Source organism: Triturus cristatus, chromosome 7 (genome assembly GCF_964204655.1).
Source record: "Triturus cristatus chromosome 7, aTriCri1.1, whole genome shotgun sequence".
NCBI lineage: Eukaryota > Metazoa > Chordata > Amphibia > Caudata > Salamandridae > Triturus > Triturus cristatus.
The window spans coordinates 1,197,281,350-1,197,295,886 of record NC_140590.1 but is presented as its reverse complement, the minus strand read 5'-3'; the positions used below and the strand labels follow the sequence as shown (position 1 = coordinate 1,197,295,886).

The window sequence follows — 14,537 nt, the reverse complement described above, 5'->3', positions numbered from 1 at the left end:
CTGGACACTGCTGGGAGTGTTGGGCACCCACCCCTCTTAGGTCTGGGCACTGCTGGGAGTGTTAGGCACCCACCCCTCCTGTGTCTGGGCACTGCTGGGAGTGTTAGGCACCCACCCCTCTTATGTCTGGCCACTGCTGGGAGTGTTAGGCACCCACCCCTCCTGTGTCTGGGCACTGCTGGGAGTGTTAGGCACCCACCCCTCCTGTGTCTGGGCACTGCTGTGAGTGTTAGGCACCCACCCCTCCTGTGTCTGGGCACTGCTGGGAGTGTTAGGCACCCACCCCTCCTGTGTCTGGGCACTGCTGGGAGTGTTAGGCACCCACCCCTCCTGTGTCTGGGCACTGCTGGGAGTGTTAGGCACCCACCCCTCCTGTGTCTGGGCACTGCTGCGAGGACTCTGCACACACCCCTCTTATGTCTGGGCACTGCTGGGAGTGTTAGGCACCACCCCTCCTGTGTCTGGGCACTGCTGGGAGTATTAGGCACCCACCCCTCCTGTGTCTGGGCACTGCTGGGAGTGTTAGGCACCCACCCCTCCTGTGTCTGGGCACTGCTGGGAATGTTAGGCACCCACCCCTCTTATGTCTGGCCACTGCTGGGAGTGTTAGGCACCCACCCCTCTTATGTCTGGGCACTGCTGGGAGTGTTAGGCACCCACCCCTCCTGTGTCTGGGCACTGCTGGGAGTATTAGGCACCCACCCCTCCTGTGTCTGGGCACTGCTGGGAGTGTTAGGCACCCACCCCTCCTGTGTCTGGGCACTGCTGGGAGTGTTAGGCACCCACCCCTCTTATGTCTGGCCACTGCTGGGAGTGTTAGGCACCCACCCCTCCTGTGTCTGGGCACTGCTGGGAGTGTTAGGCACCCACCCCTCCTGTGTCTGGGCACTGCTGGGAGGACTCTGCACCCAACCCTCCTATATCAGGATATGTACGCTTAGAACATACACGGGTGTGGGTACGCTCCATGCATACGGGGTGGGGGTACGGTCCGTACATATCCGTACCCACGCTGTGGAATGCTTGTGCGGGCCGTACCCAGGCCTTTGCCACGTGGGTACGAGCCTTCCCGCCATTGTTGGGGTGACGTAGGTGTGGGCGTGGTACGACTCGTACCCACGCTCTTAAGGCGTGGGTACGGGACGTACCTGTATTGTTGTGTTACCGGTTCGCGTCGTCAACCACTTCCGTTGTGGCGGACGCTGGCTTTGCTGGACACGCCCCCACCCCCTCGTAGTGACCAGGGCCTGGGGGTCAGGTACGTCCAGAGCATGTGTGCTGTGTGACTTGGGTGGGGGTTTTGTGGCCTGCCCCTGCTCCCCCCCCCCTTTGTTGTTCTGACCTTCTGCGGCGTCTGCGTCGGAACCTGTAGAGGAGGTCGACTGCAATGAGGGCCGGGATGACACGTAGGTTCGGGTCCATGTTTGTCCATCGCGTGCAGGTACTCCTTGTTCGCGTCGTCCTGATTTCCCAGCAGTTTTTGGCTGCCGGAAAATATTGTCCGTGCGGGACGACGTCGGTGCGAATCGTACTTCCTGGTTCGTGAAAGGCAAGCTGCGTGCGTCCCGACGTCACGTCGGCGCTTTCCCGGATCACATTTGTGTGTATATTTTCATCGGTCGGTGTTTTGTACGAATCGTACGGAAATAGTATTTCCGTGCGAATCGTACTTCCATGTTTGTATATTGTTCCGACCGGGTACGCGTCGGACGGAGAATATGCTCCGTCCGACGGTTCGTACCTGGTTTTTCCAGGATCGTAATCGGCACCTTAGTTTATATGATAGTAATGTTAAAATAAATTATGGTAATAGGTTGTTTTTTTTTTTTTATTTAAAGATGCAAACTCAAACTTATTAGGTACAGCGTTTTAAATGATTCAACTAAACATTTCTGCTATTCGTTTTAGAAACTTACTTGTATTTCGGCAAATATTACTTCGTAAATGGAGTCGGGTCTTATCTCGGTGAAGAGGTCAGAGCTTCAGCTTTTGGCGTCTGGTCACTCTGGGAGTTGATAATCAACTGGTTTTAAAATGGTGTGTTGGTTGTATTTATAGGTTTTAGCAACTGTCATAGTTAGCGTTGGTTATATTTTTTAATAACCTTTTATTTACTGTGGAAACATATAATTAAAAATAGCATGTTAAGATGTGTTGTTTTCACTATTTTGATTCGTTTTGGCATCCATTTTGAAAGTAGTGTTGTGGTATTAATTTCATGGAAAGTGTTGTAGGACAATTTGGGAACTACAATGTTTAAAATGGCGACTATGTGTATGGTATACTTTTTTTTTCACGAACACTTATTTAATGAATTAGTTCTATTTTGTAAGTATATTATATTTAATAAATGGTTGCGTATGTTAAATTTTTAAAATAGGAAACAAGCGAGTATTTTTTTTAATACTCGAATATTAATTTAAAAAAATGCTTTGCATTTCATTACATTAACGTTCCGTTTTTCTCTACATTTCAAAACACTTCCCCACCCAAAAACCCCTAATTTCCCTGTATCCCGTGGCAGGTTTTATTTTACAAAAAGGAAAAGAAAAAAAAAAAAGACTATATTGATGCGTTGTAAAGGTATGCGTTATATTTGAATTCGTTGTAATAGCACTTTACAATTAATAAAACTATATCGCGTTGTAACAACACGCGTTGTAAAGGTATTTGCGTTGTAAAAATTGCGTTGTAAAGGCATGCGTTGTAATAGTATGCGTTGTAACGTCATACATCCTTTTTCGGACCTTAAATGGTATGCAACTATCTAGGCCCTTGTTAATTGGTCAAACGAATTATGCTTAATTTGTGCAACGTATGTTATGATGCTACATCCTCTGTGGTTTGGACCTATAAAAACTGGCAAGCACGTCACCTCTTTGGGCACTCAGTGACTTTTCTCATGCCTCCGTGCTGCACGTTATTCCGTTGTTGGTTTTTCCAATAAACGCTCTTATCTTACCCTTGACAGAGAACTGGTTGCGTGGATTCATTTCTTGCTTTTATTTCAGATTCCACACTCGGCACCGGTGAGACCCAGCCAACTTAAAGCCCTGCCCCTAGCATCGGCAGACTCCGGAGGTCTTGCCTATTGGCCACCTCGGACAGCCCACGAGCAGGCCCTCCCACATCAGGAGAGGTGAGCCTCGGCTCTAGGAGGCAGAAGCAGCAGTGCTCGGAGCCGAGCAGCTGTTAGTAAAGCACACCCCTCTCTGCTTAGAGCGGCACACAGGTCACGAAATTGAGCACGAGCTGGGCTTTTGCATGAAGGCAGTACTTTTGCAAGCGTTTTGTACTGAAGTGTAACTAGTTTTGAATCACCCACAAAGGGAAAGCTAAATAAAGGTATGGAGTAATGAATTAGCATCCACACCCCAACAGAGCCTGAAAATACTTTAAATGAACGATTCAATAGTATAGTGGGGAGTCACTCTGGGTCAGTGGACGCTCTGCCATTCCACACGTCGCACCAGTAGGTAAAACTCTTCACGCGCTACAGCTTGTGCTGTGACTTTCCCTTTTGTGTTTCCTTCTTCCTCAGGTACGTTTCATGGAGAATTGTACAAAGCTGCCTGGTGCGAGTGCGTGGGAGTGAAGGAGGCCTTCATTGGTTGGAGGATGGGTCCTGCTGAAGCTGTACAATTTCACTGGCTGTCGAGGGTCTAGGTTCTGGGGGAGCGGATACTCTTGCTGTGCTGATACACTGCTGTGACTGAAGGGGCTGTCGAGCGACACCCGCTTTACCTGGCGTTAGATACGGATACCCTACTGAGAAGAGCTTGAGAGGGTGCACTTTTCATGTTGAACCGACACATTGGTGTAAATGAAAGGGTTTGAGCTGGGGTTGAGAGAACATCCTGTTTTTGTTGAACGATAAACACTTCTAAGAAGAGTTTGATGTTGGGGTTGAGAAGGAATAGTCCTCCTGCTGTGCTGACACATAGGTGTAAGTGAAGAAGTTGAGCTTGGGGGTTGAGAGAACATGTTCCTTATGTCGTGCAAGATACCCTGCTGTGAAGAAGTTGGCCATGACTAGTTTCTAGACCAAGAAACTACTGAAGATCCCATAAGAACCTCAACCATGCCATGAGGAGCCTGTGTAAGAGTTTCCTGATCCTTAGAACATGTGCGCACTCTATTGCCAAGATAGTTGACGCAGTGGGGCTGCTCTGTTGTGCACCCTTGAAACATAGTGACAAGGAATCCAACAGTACGTAAACTCTCTGACTCACCCTACTGCCTTCTTGCTCATAGACAATACATGGTCTCCAGATCTACCGTGGCTTGTATTGGCCCTCTATGTTCATCCTACACCTCATTGGTCCATGTTCACGTTTTGTTCTCGCCACCTGTGCTAAGATGCTGATGCAGACCTTCACTGCTCCTTTTGTTAAATTATTTTAGTACAGCCTGCCTAAGCTTGCTCCTCAATGCTCAAATTCTTGGCATCTCTCAGTTCTGCATTTATTTGCCTGTTAATATGGTGTTCAGAGTTGAATATAATATTTTAGGTAAGTGCTTCAGAACTGGATACTATACATGTGATGAGACTCTGGAAATGTTCACAATACCACAGATGAGGCCTGCAAAAAAGCACACTAGGCTCCCAATGAGATTTCTAGATCAGGAGACAGTGATCTAGAAGTAATTTCGAGAAATTAACATAATACAATGAGATCTCTAGAAAAACACCACTCGACTTCCAGAAAGGGGGACAATGCTTAAGATGTGATCTCTGTAACTGGACACTTTAATGTTAGGATGTTAATGTTAAAGTGTAAATTAAGATAATGATTTTTATCTTTTCTTTTTAAGTACTTTTAATGTCTCAAAGGATTCTTCTTTTAAAATTGTGAGTTTTAATCAACTGTACAATAAGTTACTTACTGTAACTGGGCACAGTACGCACGATGAGGCCAGGGGCTTAGCTTCAGAGGGTGCTGGGTGTTTGGGGTGTTACATTCCCCTACTAAATGTATTTTCTGGTAAATAGTTGGGTACAGGTGCTTTCAGTCAGGTATTGTGAGATGTCAGTCGAATTTCACCAGGGATGTTTACATACACAGACAAGAACACATGCACACACTTTCTCCCTCTCTGTTTTGAAAGTCCTCAAAATATTGGATTATTTTGACAAAATATTGTGTTTTCTCATTCAGTACACCTACTAATCCCATTCTTCTCCCTTACCACTGCTACCTTGGCCCCTCTCATGCACCCTGCTTGTCGTAAAATGTATTGAAACATTATATGCCAGCCCGATTTTCGGAAAATCTGAAGCTCACAGCCCCCCAAACATAGTGACCAAGCTACGCCACTGGATGAGGCTACCAAAACCATGTACACAACTACAAATGGATCTTCAGAAATGGACACACTAGTCAAGGAGCGGCTTCTAGAATTTGACACAGCTTTTGCCATATGAGATCTCCGGAACCAGACACAAAGTTCCAGAAGTAGTCTCTAAAACAGAACACAATGCTTGATGTGTGACACAGTACTTGAGTTGGGGCCTTATTGAAAGAGACCCCCTAATGTTACACACTGGGTCGTACTTGGGAAACAAGGTTTGAGTCTGGCAGTCCAGTTCTCAATAAAGAACTCGGCTGTTTCATTTCTGTTTTCAGCTGTGACCTCTGATTATTTTAACGGACAGCCTCAAGATATTAACTAATGCTATAATGGAACAAAAAGATTACTTTAGGGAAATGGAATGAAAGGAACACGAGTTAAAAGGTAGAGCAAAGCATCACAATAACGGAAAAAGCAAGGAAATAATGAAAAAGAGCGAGAGAGAGAATGCATGAGAGGAAAATTGAGAAAGAAAACATTTTGGCTGTTTAATTAAAAAAAACATATATTCAAACCTTAGAGATACATGGATAGTAGCAGAAAACGCCTTCCTTATTTGCATGTGGACATGTGCCTGGTTGTGCTATCTCATGTGACACCTCTGACTCCTTATTCGACCCAGAGGTGATTATACAACAAATTAACACTGAAAGCCGAGCCAAGGGTCTGCCTTCGCTCTTAGAGCCTGTGCACAAGCTGGACCTTGAAAATGTTTGTATTAACATTTGGAACATTTGCAATTGATAGATCTCATGATAACGCTGCACTGAGTAGTACTTATCAAAAGTGATAGTTTTTTAAACATGGATTTAGAACCATTTCTGCCACCACAACTACACTGGTGACCGTGCCATTAGTAAAAATAAGAGGCAAGACAGTTGTTATGTGAACCCTGGCTGCATCCCAGAACATTTTCAAGCAACATTATGGTCTATTTAATCAAACATGGTAAGTTTTTGTGCCGCTGGTATTCTGAAATCATATATTTGAAAGTGCTTGTGAAATCAAATATATGCCCAAGATCACCAAATTAAACAGGGGAGCCGCGATTTATCCTGGATTTCTAATTTCACTTTGTAAAAATCAGTCACTAAATGGGTATGGTTTTGTCCCATTATTTTAAGGTTTTGTTTTTACCTCTTTATGAATTTTTCTGCAATTTTCATTTTAACACAAACTCAACCGTAAGACATTGGAGTGCTTCATATCAGCAATATTTACATTGTTAATTACATTAAACAAGGTCACATTTTGCTTTGGCATGGGGAGTTTAAGTGATTTGCCCAGAACTGTGGAATGTTGAGATGATGTTGAGACTGTAACAGCTCTCGCCGTAAATGTCAGAACAAGCGATAGAGCAGAAGGGTAGAGCATTTGGTGCCTGCTGCCAGTGTCCTGGGTCACACATAGCTGCTAATGTTCCAGATTGATTATGTGTGATATTTTCAGAGTTTCAGTGCAATTAAGAGTAACATTTAACAACTATGAGCGACACTTTCTCGGGAGTAAAATTACGCAATAAAGATGAGGAAAACATAAATGTCAGAAATTACACCGATTTGAGCAACGAGAAACTCTCAGAAGATTTTAAAACTGCTGGAAAGTATCAGAAATGGAAAGGCCCTAGTGCCCTTGCAAATTGACTGTAGTTTAACAAATGTGTAGCCATGATATCAACAGAGTACAGGATTGGTGATGTGAGCAAAATCTACTAAAAAATTCAAATATGATCTGCAGCGTAAAGTACAAACCAAACCTGCATTGCTAAATTCGATTACCTAGATGGTTTCAATTACGGGTTCGGGAGCCGGGTGCACTCATGTGACAGTCAGGGAGTGTGACCTGAGCTGATGGCTGTAGAGCAACATTAAGTCGTACCAAGACAGGTGAACTGCTTTCCAAAAGTAGACTTATAATGTGTGACATTTTCTGCCATTTATGAAATTTATTATCTAATCTAAAGTTGCATTCGGGGACATGTAGTGTAACTTTTCTGTGCACTTTTGACTAAAAAGCCAGACCTTACTGAAGATGTTTCATACAACAGATTGAGCAATGATAAATAAAAATTGCTTTAAAGACAAGAAGACATGGAATGTATTCTGTTATTGAAACATGATGCTTCACACTTTGTGTGCTCGTCAGACAGAGCCCATTTGTACATGTTGCTGATACCATGCATTCTAGCTAAATCTTTGATTCCTTAAAGCATGTGAATTTCTTGTTCTGAGAAAGAATTCACTCAGCATGTTGTTTTTGCTCGTGCATGAACCCTTATTACTAACGTATCTCCCGCTAGGTCATGTTATTAATTGGAGCACACTATTCTCCCTCCTGCACATATAACATCACAGACATGTCATGTGGGTGCTACTGCTTGCAACCCTTGCTAAATCTGTGGCGTCTCTCACCTTTCTAGGGCATGCACAGGGATCCTGGTGTTGGGGGCCTACAGGTACGCATGGACTGGCCCGTGTTCTTCTGACAGCTTCAATCGGGGGAGCCAGGCCGTGGGGGATCCAGTCCTTCACAGTGGCAGTTTTTGCCTCTCGGAGGTGAGCAATGGTTCCTCTAGACCACGAATGGCACCAGACTAGGTTACAGGATCATGCACTCTACCCTTGCAGCACTTACTCTGACGGAATGAAGAGGTGCTACATTACACCGGAGATTCGGAAGCAGAGGCTGCATGCACTGCAGCCCCTCCCAAGGATCTCCTGTCACCTACTCCTTCTTCTATTTAACTCACCCGTGAGGCCTCCTCAGTTTATTGTGACACCACAGTGATCAAAGTCACATCAGAGAGCCTTGCCCAAAAGAATAGGTAGCTTTATTAAAGACACGCAACCTCATTCAGATATCAGAGAAAAATGTGAATTACAAAAGGAATTGCATTACAGAAAGCTGCCAGGTTCTGTTGCGGTGAAAATCACTTATCTGGGGGCCAGGCTGCAGTGCTATGGCACCAGGCCACCACTCCGGTGGCCCCGCAAGTTAGCTGGGAGTCGGTTCGGTTGATCATTACGCTCCTGGTTCCCTTCTGGCCCAAGAGACATAATGCTGTGGGAGTTGCAGCAGTGGTGATAGTCTCCCAGCTGTGAGGCAGGCTTCCAAAGTTAAACTATAGCGCGCCTGAGCCAGCGGCCTATAGGTGTGCTTCTCACACAGTGTTCCCTGCAAGGCTGTCTGAGCAGGCTGTCTCGGCAGCAGTGATTGGGCAACTACGCTTTTGACATACTGAGTTAATCAGAGGTGCTGCGCCAGAGTGTCGGGTGAATATCATGTTATATTTTGTAGGCAGCTGAGAAAGTTGACTGATGCGTAGTACTTGGATGGGCTGGTCACATGACTGCGATTAGCTTAGCTGTTGGGCTTTGTGTATACCTCCCAGTGAGACAAAAATGGGATTAGGTGTTCGCACACTTGGCCAGCCTGCTAGGATAGCTGGGGGCAGAGCTTTTACCTGTCCACCTACAGTTCAAAGGGCTGCCTCCAGCACACACGCTAGGGAATCTGGCACTGGCCTTTTCTCACACCAGACTTCTTGGAGCCTTGGTAGGTTAAGGGAAGAACTTTCCAGAAACAGATGTGAGGGTAGCATGGGAAATTCCCCGCTTCAAAGGGTGGATCATGGTATAAATATTGCACCCCCAGAGCACCGCTTCAGTACATTTCTGAACTTGTTGAAGACTTCAGAATATCTTCCTGGACCCCTAGAGGACCGCCCTGCTGGTTGAGGCCTGCCTTTTAAAAAGATAAATGTTTAGTTTTATATAGCGCAAACTAGACCCAAAGGTATCAGACCGCTTTACATGAGCATCAGTTGCCTTACAGAAGAACGCATTTATTTTTGTTAGGCACCGGGAGATTAAGTGATTTGCACAGAATCACAGGATATTGAGCATCTTTGCCAAGACGCAAACCCAGTTCCCCAGCTCCGAGGTCAACCGCTCTAGCCGTTAGGCCACATCCTCTCTCTGGTTCTCAGAGGACTGCCCTGCTGCTTGAGGAATGCCTTGCTCACGAAAGGACTTCCCTGCTTTTAGAGGGCTGCCTTGATGCTTCAAGGAGAACCAGACCATCTTCATGAACAGAGGACCATCAGACATGAGACCAAGGGATAGTTTCCTGGCCTTCTGTGTGAACTACAGGGGCATAACAAGCTCCAGAGACCTTGAACTAAGCACCTCTTCTTTGCAGGAGTGAGTTTTAACCCCCCACCAAGTGGTGCTTCCCAGGTCCTGCACTCTTGGAAGTGATGTTAGAGATCCTGCTCCTACCTAGCCCAAAAATGTGGGACTTTGAAAAAGTTTCACAGACACTACCAGAAGAACTGACAGACAAGGAGCTACCCGACAGTCGATCCACCCAAGGTGCATTGCCAGTTGGTCTGAAATTGCAGTAGCTTCTGCTACGTTATTTTACGCAGCAGCAAATTAGGTTCACCACTATCTGTGACAGTGTCTGGCTTCATGGAGCCCTCTTCTGCTACAGCTTGGAGCTCTGTCCCACTGATGGTTTTTGGCTTCCAAAAAGTTGTCTTAAATCAGAAGGTAAAAACCTTTACTAGGCTTGATGGTGACCAGCTCCCCAGTGATGACGACAACCCCTCTGCCAGGACATCCTGCTTCTTCTGCTCAGAGCTTTTCCCTGCTGTTGTCAATTGCTTTGCCGAGACTTCATCCAGTGCTCCCCGGTGATGACGACTCTTCTTTGGATGCAGCCTGCTGCCTTGCCCTGCTGCACTCTACCTTCTCCTGGACTTTTTCTTCAAAAATTAATCTCAGTCCAAAATTCAGCCAAGACCAGGCTCAATCCACCTTGTGTGTCTGACTTGTGCTTCACTGTGGTCAACCTTAACTTTTAACTTTGTCCCGGTCATACGCACCAGATACATGCAGTTGGTATTTTAGTCTTTTAGGTGCTAGATTTCACTAAACACTTGAAAATAATCTGGGTGTAGTGATAGGAGTTAATTTGTTATGGTGTTATTATATTTATTCAAATATATAATATTTTTTTTAATTGGGTTGTGATTTTTCTTATTATGTGTTTTCATTTTATTACGGTTTGTGATATGTCGGTTACTGGAGGCAGTACAAGGTCGTTGAGGCGTTGGCTCCCGGGGACATTGCGTTGCGAAAAGGAGGTGATGCGTTGGTTGGATGTGCGAGGCTTTGGTTTCCGATGGCGGCGCAGCATCAGTGATATGTCAAGAGCGCGGTGCATCCTGTTGCATTATATATTACCCCCCCCCCCCCCCCCGGCAGCATTCTTCTTCCTATAAATCCACCACCCCACATTCCCAGCATGGCCATTACATCGATAGCAAAAAAACATAGTAATGCAGGTTCATCCCACCCCGGTGGGAACTATTCCTGCGGGCTGCTGTGAGGTAGGGGGTAGAGCTAAGTTCAAGTAGATAAGGGGATTACAGATGTCCTTGGGTCTAGATGCAGGGGGTTGTGTTGATGCATACAGTTCGCAATTTGTATTACAATATGTGAGGCTGTTAAGCCAGGCTTTTGTAGTAGGAGTAACCTTACTGCCCTACCAGAGCGCTATCTCCCTCTTCGCAAGTAGAAGGGCAATAGCAAGAAATTTGCGCTTCTGCTTGGGGAAACCGTGTACATATCCCTACAAAGCTACCTCAGGCATAGGGGCAAAGTCCAGTTGTGTCATACGTGATAGAATTATGTGAATGGATCTCTGGTAATCCCCAATGTTAACACAATTGCAGGATATATGTGCAAAATTGGCATGAGGGCTTCCACACTTAGGACAGCTGTGAGGCCGATTTGGGTCAATAGCATTGATTTTTGCAGGCAACATGTATGCCCTCCATAGGTACTTGGATCAACTTATGCCTACCGTTTAGGGAAACCTCTGGTCTGGGTACAACAATAGGACCAATGTGAGTCCTGCAGCGGGTGTCCTAGGTCTCGCTCCAATGCCTCTCGGCTCTTGGCATCCCTACTAGGGACTAAAGCCATTGAAAACTTGTATAATTTGGAAATCAAGTGGTCCCCCCGCTGCTCGTAATCACGATCGTTAGCGGTTGGAAGGACTCAGGCTCCAATGGAAATTCTGTAATATGCATTCTAAGCGCCCTTCGGACCCTAAATTCATACGGTAAGGTCAATGTGGCCCAATCAACTCTGGCTCTGCCCCCACCCCAAACGAGCCTGATGAGGAGGGAATGGATAGTTCTAAAAAAGCTATTGGGGATTAGAATGGATATTTTATTAAACAAATAAGAATTTGGGGAGGACCACCATTTTTATGATTGCGACACGACCAGCCAGAGAAAGAGGGAGCTTCAAGCAGCAGTCCACCTGTTGCTGTAACGTATGCAGTGCTGGGCCATAGTTGAGTAAGATGATCTGTTCAGTTTCTTTGTGTATCTGGATTCCCAAATATCTAGCCGATTCATCACACCACTTCACGGGAAACTCAGTCCCACTTGTCTACGCTTGGGGTTAGAGGAAAAATGTCCAACTTACCCAGATTATGCCCAAACCCGAGAATCCACCAAATCAAATGATCTCCCCGATTAGTGGTTCCAAATTCTCCTTTGGGTGGCGTACATAAAGAATAATGTCATTGGCGTAAAGTAAGATTAAAAGGGGACCCGTCGTGAACTGAAGACCCCCATGTAGATGTCGCTCCAGCAATTGTCAGGCCAGTGGGTCTAACGCGATAAGGAAAAGCAACAGAGAAAGCGGACAGCCCTGTCTAGTACCACGGGTGAGAGCAAACTGAGAAGACAGGGTGCTGTTTAGACAAAGCCTGGCTATAGGCGAAGTATAAAGTAGTGCAGTGAGCTCAATGAATCCCTTAGGCATTTACATCCTCTTCATAACTGTCAGGAGAAAAGGCAATTCCAAAGGGTCGAAGACCCCGTCAAGTAATACGGCAGCTGCCGGGACCTCCGGTGAGATTCTGTGTATAACCGTAAACAATGTACACAGGTTTAACGCTGTCGATCTGTGAGGGACAAATTCCAACTGAGTCCGGGAGATAATGCGATCTAATAGAGGCTCTTGTAAGCTTAATAAAAATTGCCAGTGAAACCATCCAATTCCTGGCCAGTCGAACCTTTTGTCATTGATAGCACTAATGATTTCCTCAGTAGAGAATGGCTCAGCCAGGAATTGTTGCATTACTTTATCAGCCAAACCAACGTAATTTCCTCTAAATATTAATTGCAAACCTCATCACCATGAGTTACGCGCGTTGAATACAGATTTGAGTAATAGTCCAGGAATTCATCCCGTATATCCAGTGTGCCCATCAGTGTCTGTCCACATCAGGAACGGATACAGGCAATGTAAGATTATCCAGTCGAGGGTCTCAAGAGCCGCACCAAGGTGCGACCAGGTCTGTGGAATATTTACTTAATAAATGTGTTTCATGCTCAGCCGCTCCCCTGAATTCTAACAAGAGTGCCAATCGTCGGCCACGATTAGCTGGGTCCGATTGCACCACCTGTTCCCTGTCAAGTGAGTCTAGTGAGTCTAGCTGCCGCCTAATGCGAGCTAATTTATACGCCTCAGTTCTTTCAATACCCCAGCATGTTTAGAAATACTGACTCCCCGCATCGAAGCTTTAATAGCCTTCCAAAGAGTGGCCCACAATTGCACCAAACCTTTATTTAAATCAAACTATTCTACAATAGCAGCACAAAGTTCTGCACTGAACACCTCGTCCATTAACTCCTGACCAAGGAACCTCCACGAGTCTCACACCCCTCAGGCCTGGGGACCCTGACCGCGAGAACCACAGGGGAGTGATCAGAGAATGTACTAGGGACCCTGACCGTGAGAACCACAGGGGAGTGATCAGAGAATGTACTAGGGACCCTGACTGTGAGAACCACAGGGGAGTGATCAGAGAATGAACTAGGAAGATGCTGAGATGCCCTATATCAAGCAGCCAAGTTGGGGATACCAGCCGGAAATCCAATCGAGTCCAGGTGTCATATTGCGCAGAGTAGTGAGTATATGCAGACTACCCCGGTCGACAGAGTCACCAAACATCCACAAGACCAAGCGAGTCACACTACTCCAATAACACACAAAGTGACCGTGGCTTGGAATTGAGAGAGCCAGACGTGCTGTCCTGCGCAGGGGCCAATAGAAGATTAAAATTGCCACCCATGCAAATATAGTCAGCATCGAACTGCAAAAGCGGAGTATGGAGGTTGTGGATAAATTCTGGGTTCTCAATATTAGGCGCATAAACACGATATCCCAGCAAGTGCCCCGTTACCATCGTATAGCGACCCACACTATCGTTGCAAACCCTGGCTAACTGCAAGGGCAAGCGTCAATGGATTAGTAAAGCTGTTCCCCGGGAGTATGTACTATAGTTCGCGAAATAGCGAGGAGGGCCCCAAGAGGAAGGAAAACTGGTGGAAGGTGTACAATGTGGTGCTGTGGGTATTATGCCAGCAAAGGAAATCAGGGAGGGCATTGGAAGAAAGAAAGCTCCAATCCACAAACTGACCCTATACTAACTAAGTTGCCAAGTTTACTGGTCCACCTGCAAAACAAAGTATGCCTACAACCTGACCCTATGCTACTCATGTTGAAAGAGTAAATAGATCCAATTCCATGAAGTATACCAAGTTGCTTTTTGTGGGCTTCCTAGGAGGTCCACTGATTTGGCACACCTTCTAGTCACCGACTTATCTTACGGACACCTCCTTGACAATGGTCAGTCTTACTTGCAGGGCCACATGCTTGTTCAGGTTCTTCTTCAGTTTCCCTCCAGCACATCCCTGATCACAGTCTTCTCACCTGTACGGTTTCCACCATGTAAAGGTAAAAACATTTTAACATTAAGCACAGATAGTCAGCAGCTATATAACAGTCCTTCACAACAATAGCAGCGTAAATACAACTATATGAAAACGTGCGGATGAGGTGGCAAACTCTTGCATCTGTTTGACTCCTCAATCAGGGTAACATTAAAAGGTCATCCCTGGCAAGATCTTCCCCTTAAACAAAAAAAACCTGCATTACTACCCCCACACCTCCCTTTCACCAAATGTAAATGCCCAGGAAGAACGAATCAGCAGACATTTACTAGATAGGCCCTCTTTGAAATTCTAAGGATAACCCGGCCTCTAGCCTCCATCACAAATATGTACGAGTCGCCACACTCCAGCCACAGAAATGCAG

The 14,537-nt window shown here is 45.9% G+C and overlaps 1 long non-coding RNA gene across 1 annotated transcript in view; it reads right to left on the bottom strand.

Annotated features, from left to right (window-relative positions):
- Positions 1 to 14,135, bottom strand: part of LOC146811591 (uncharacterized) — a 54,593-nt gene extending 40,458 nt beyond the window's left edge. The window contains exon 1 of the long non-coding RNA XR_014966749.1: positions 14,081 to 14,135. This is a non-coding gene — a long non-coding RNA (uncharacterized LOC146811591). The remainder of the gene's footprint in view (positions 1 to 14,080) is intronic.
- Between the last annotated feature and the right edge of the window lie 402 nt (positions 14,136 to 14,537).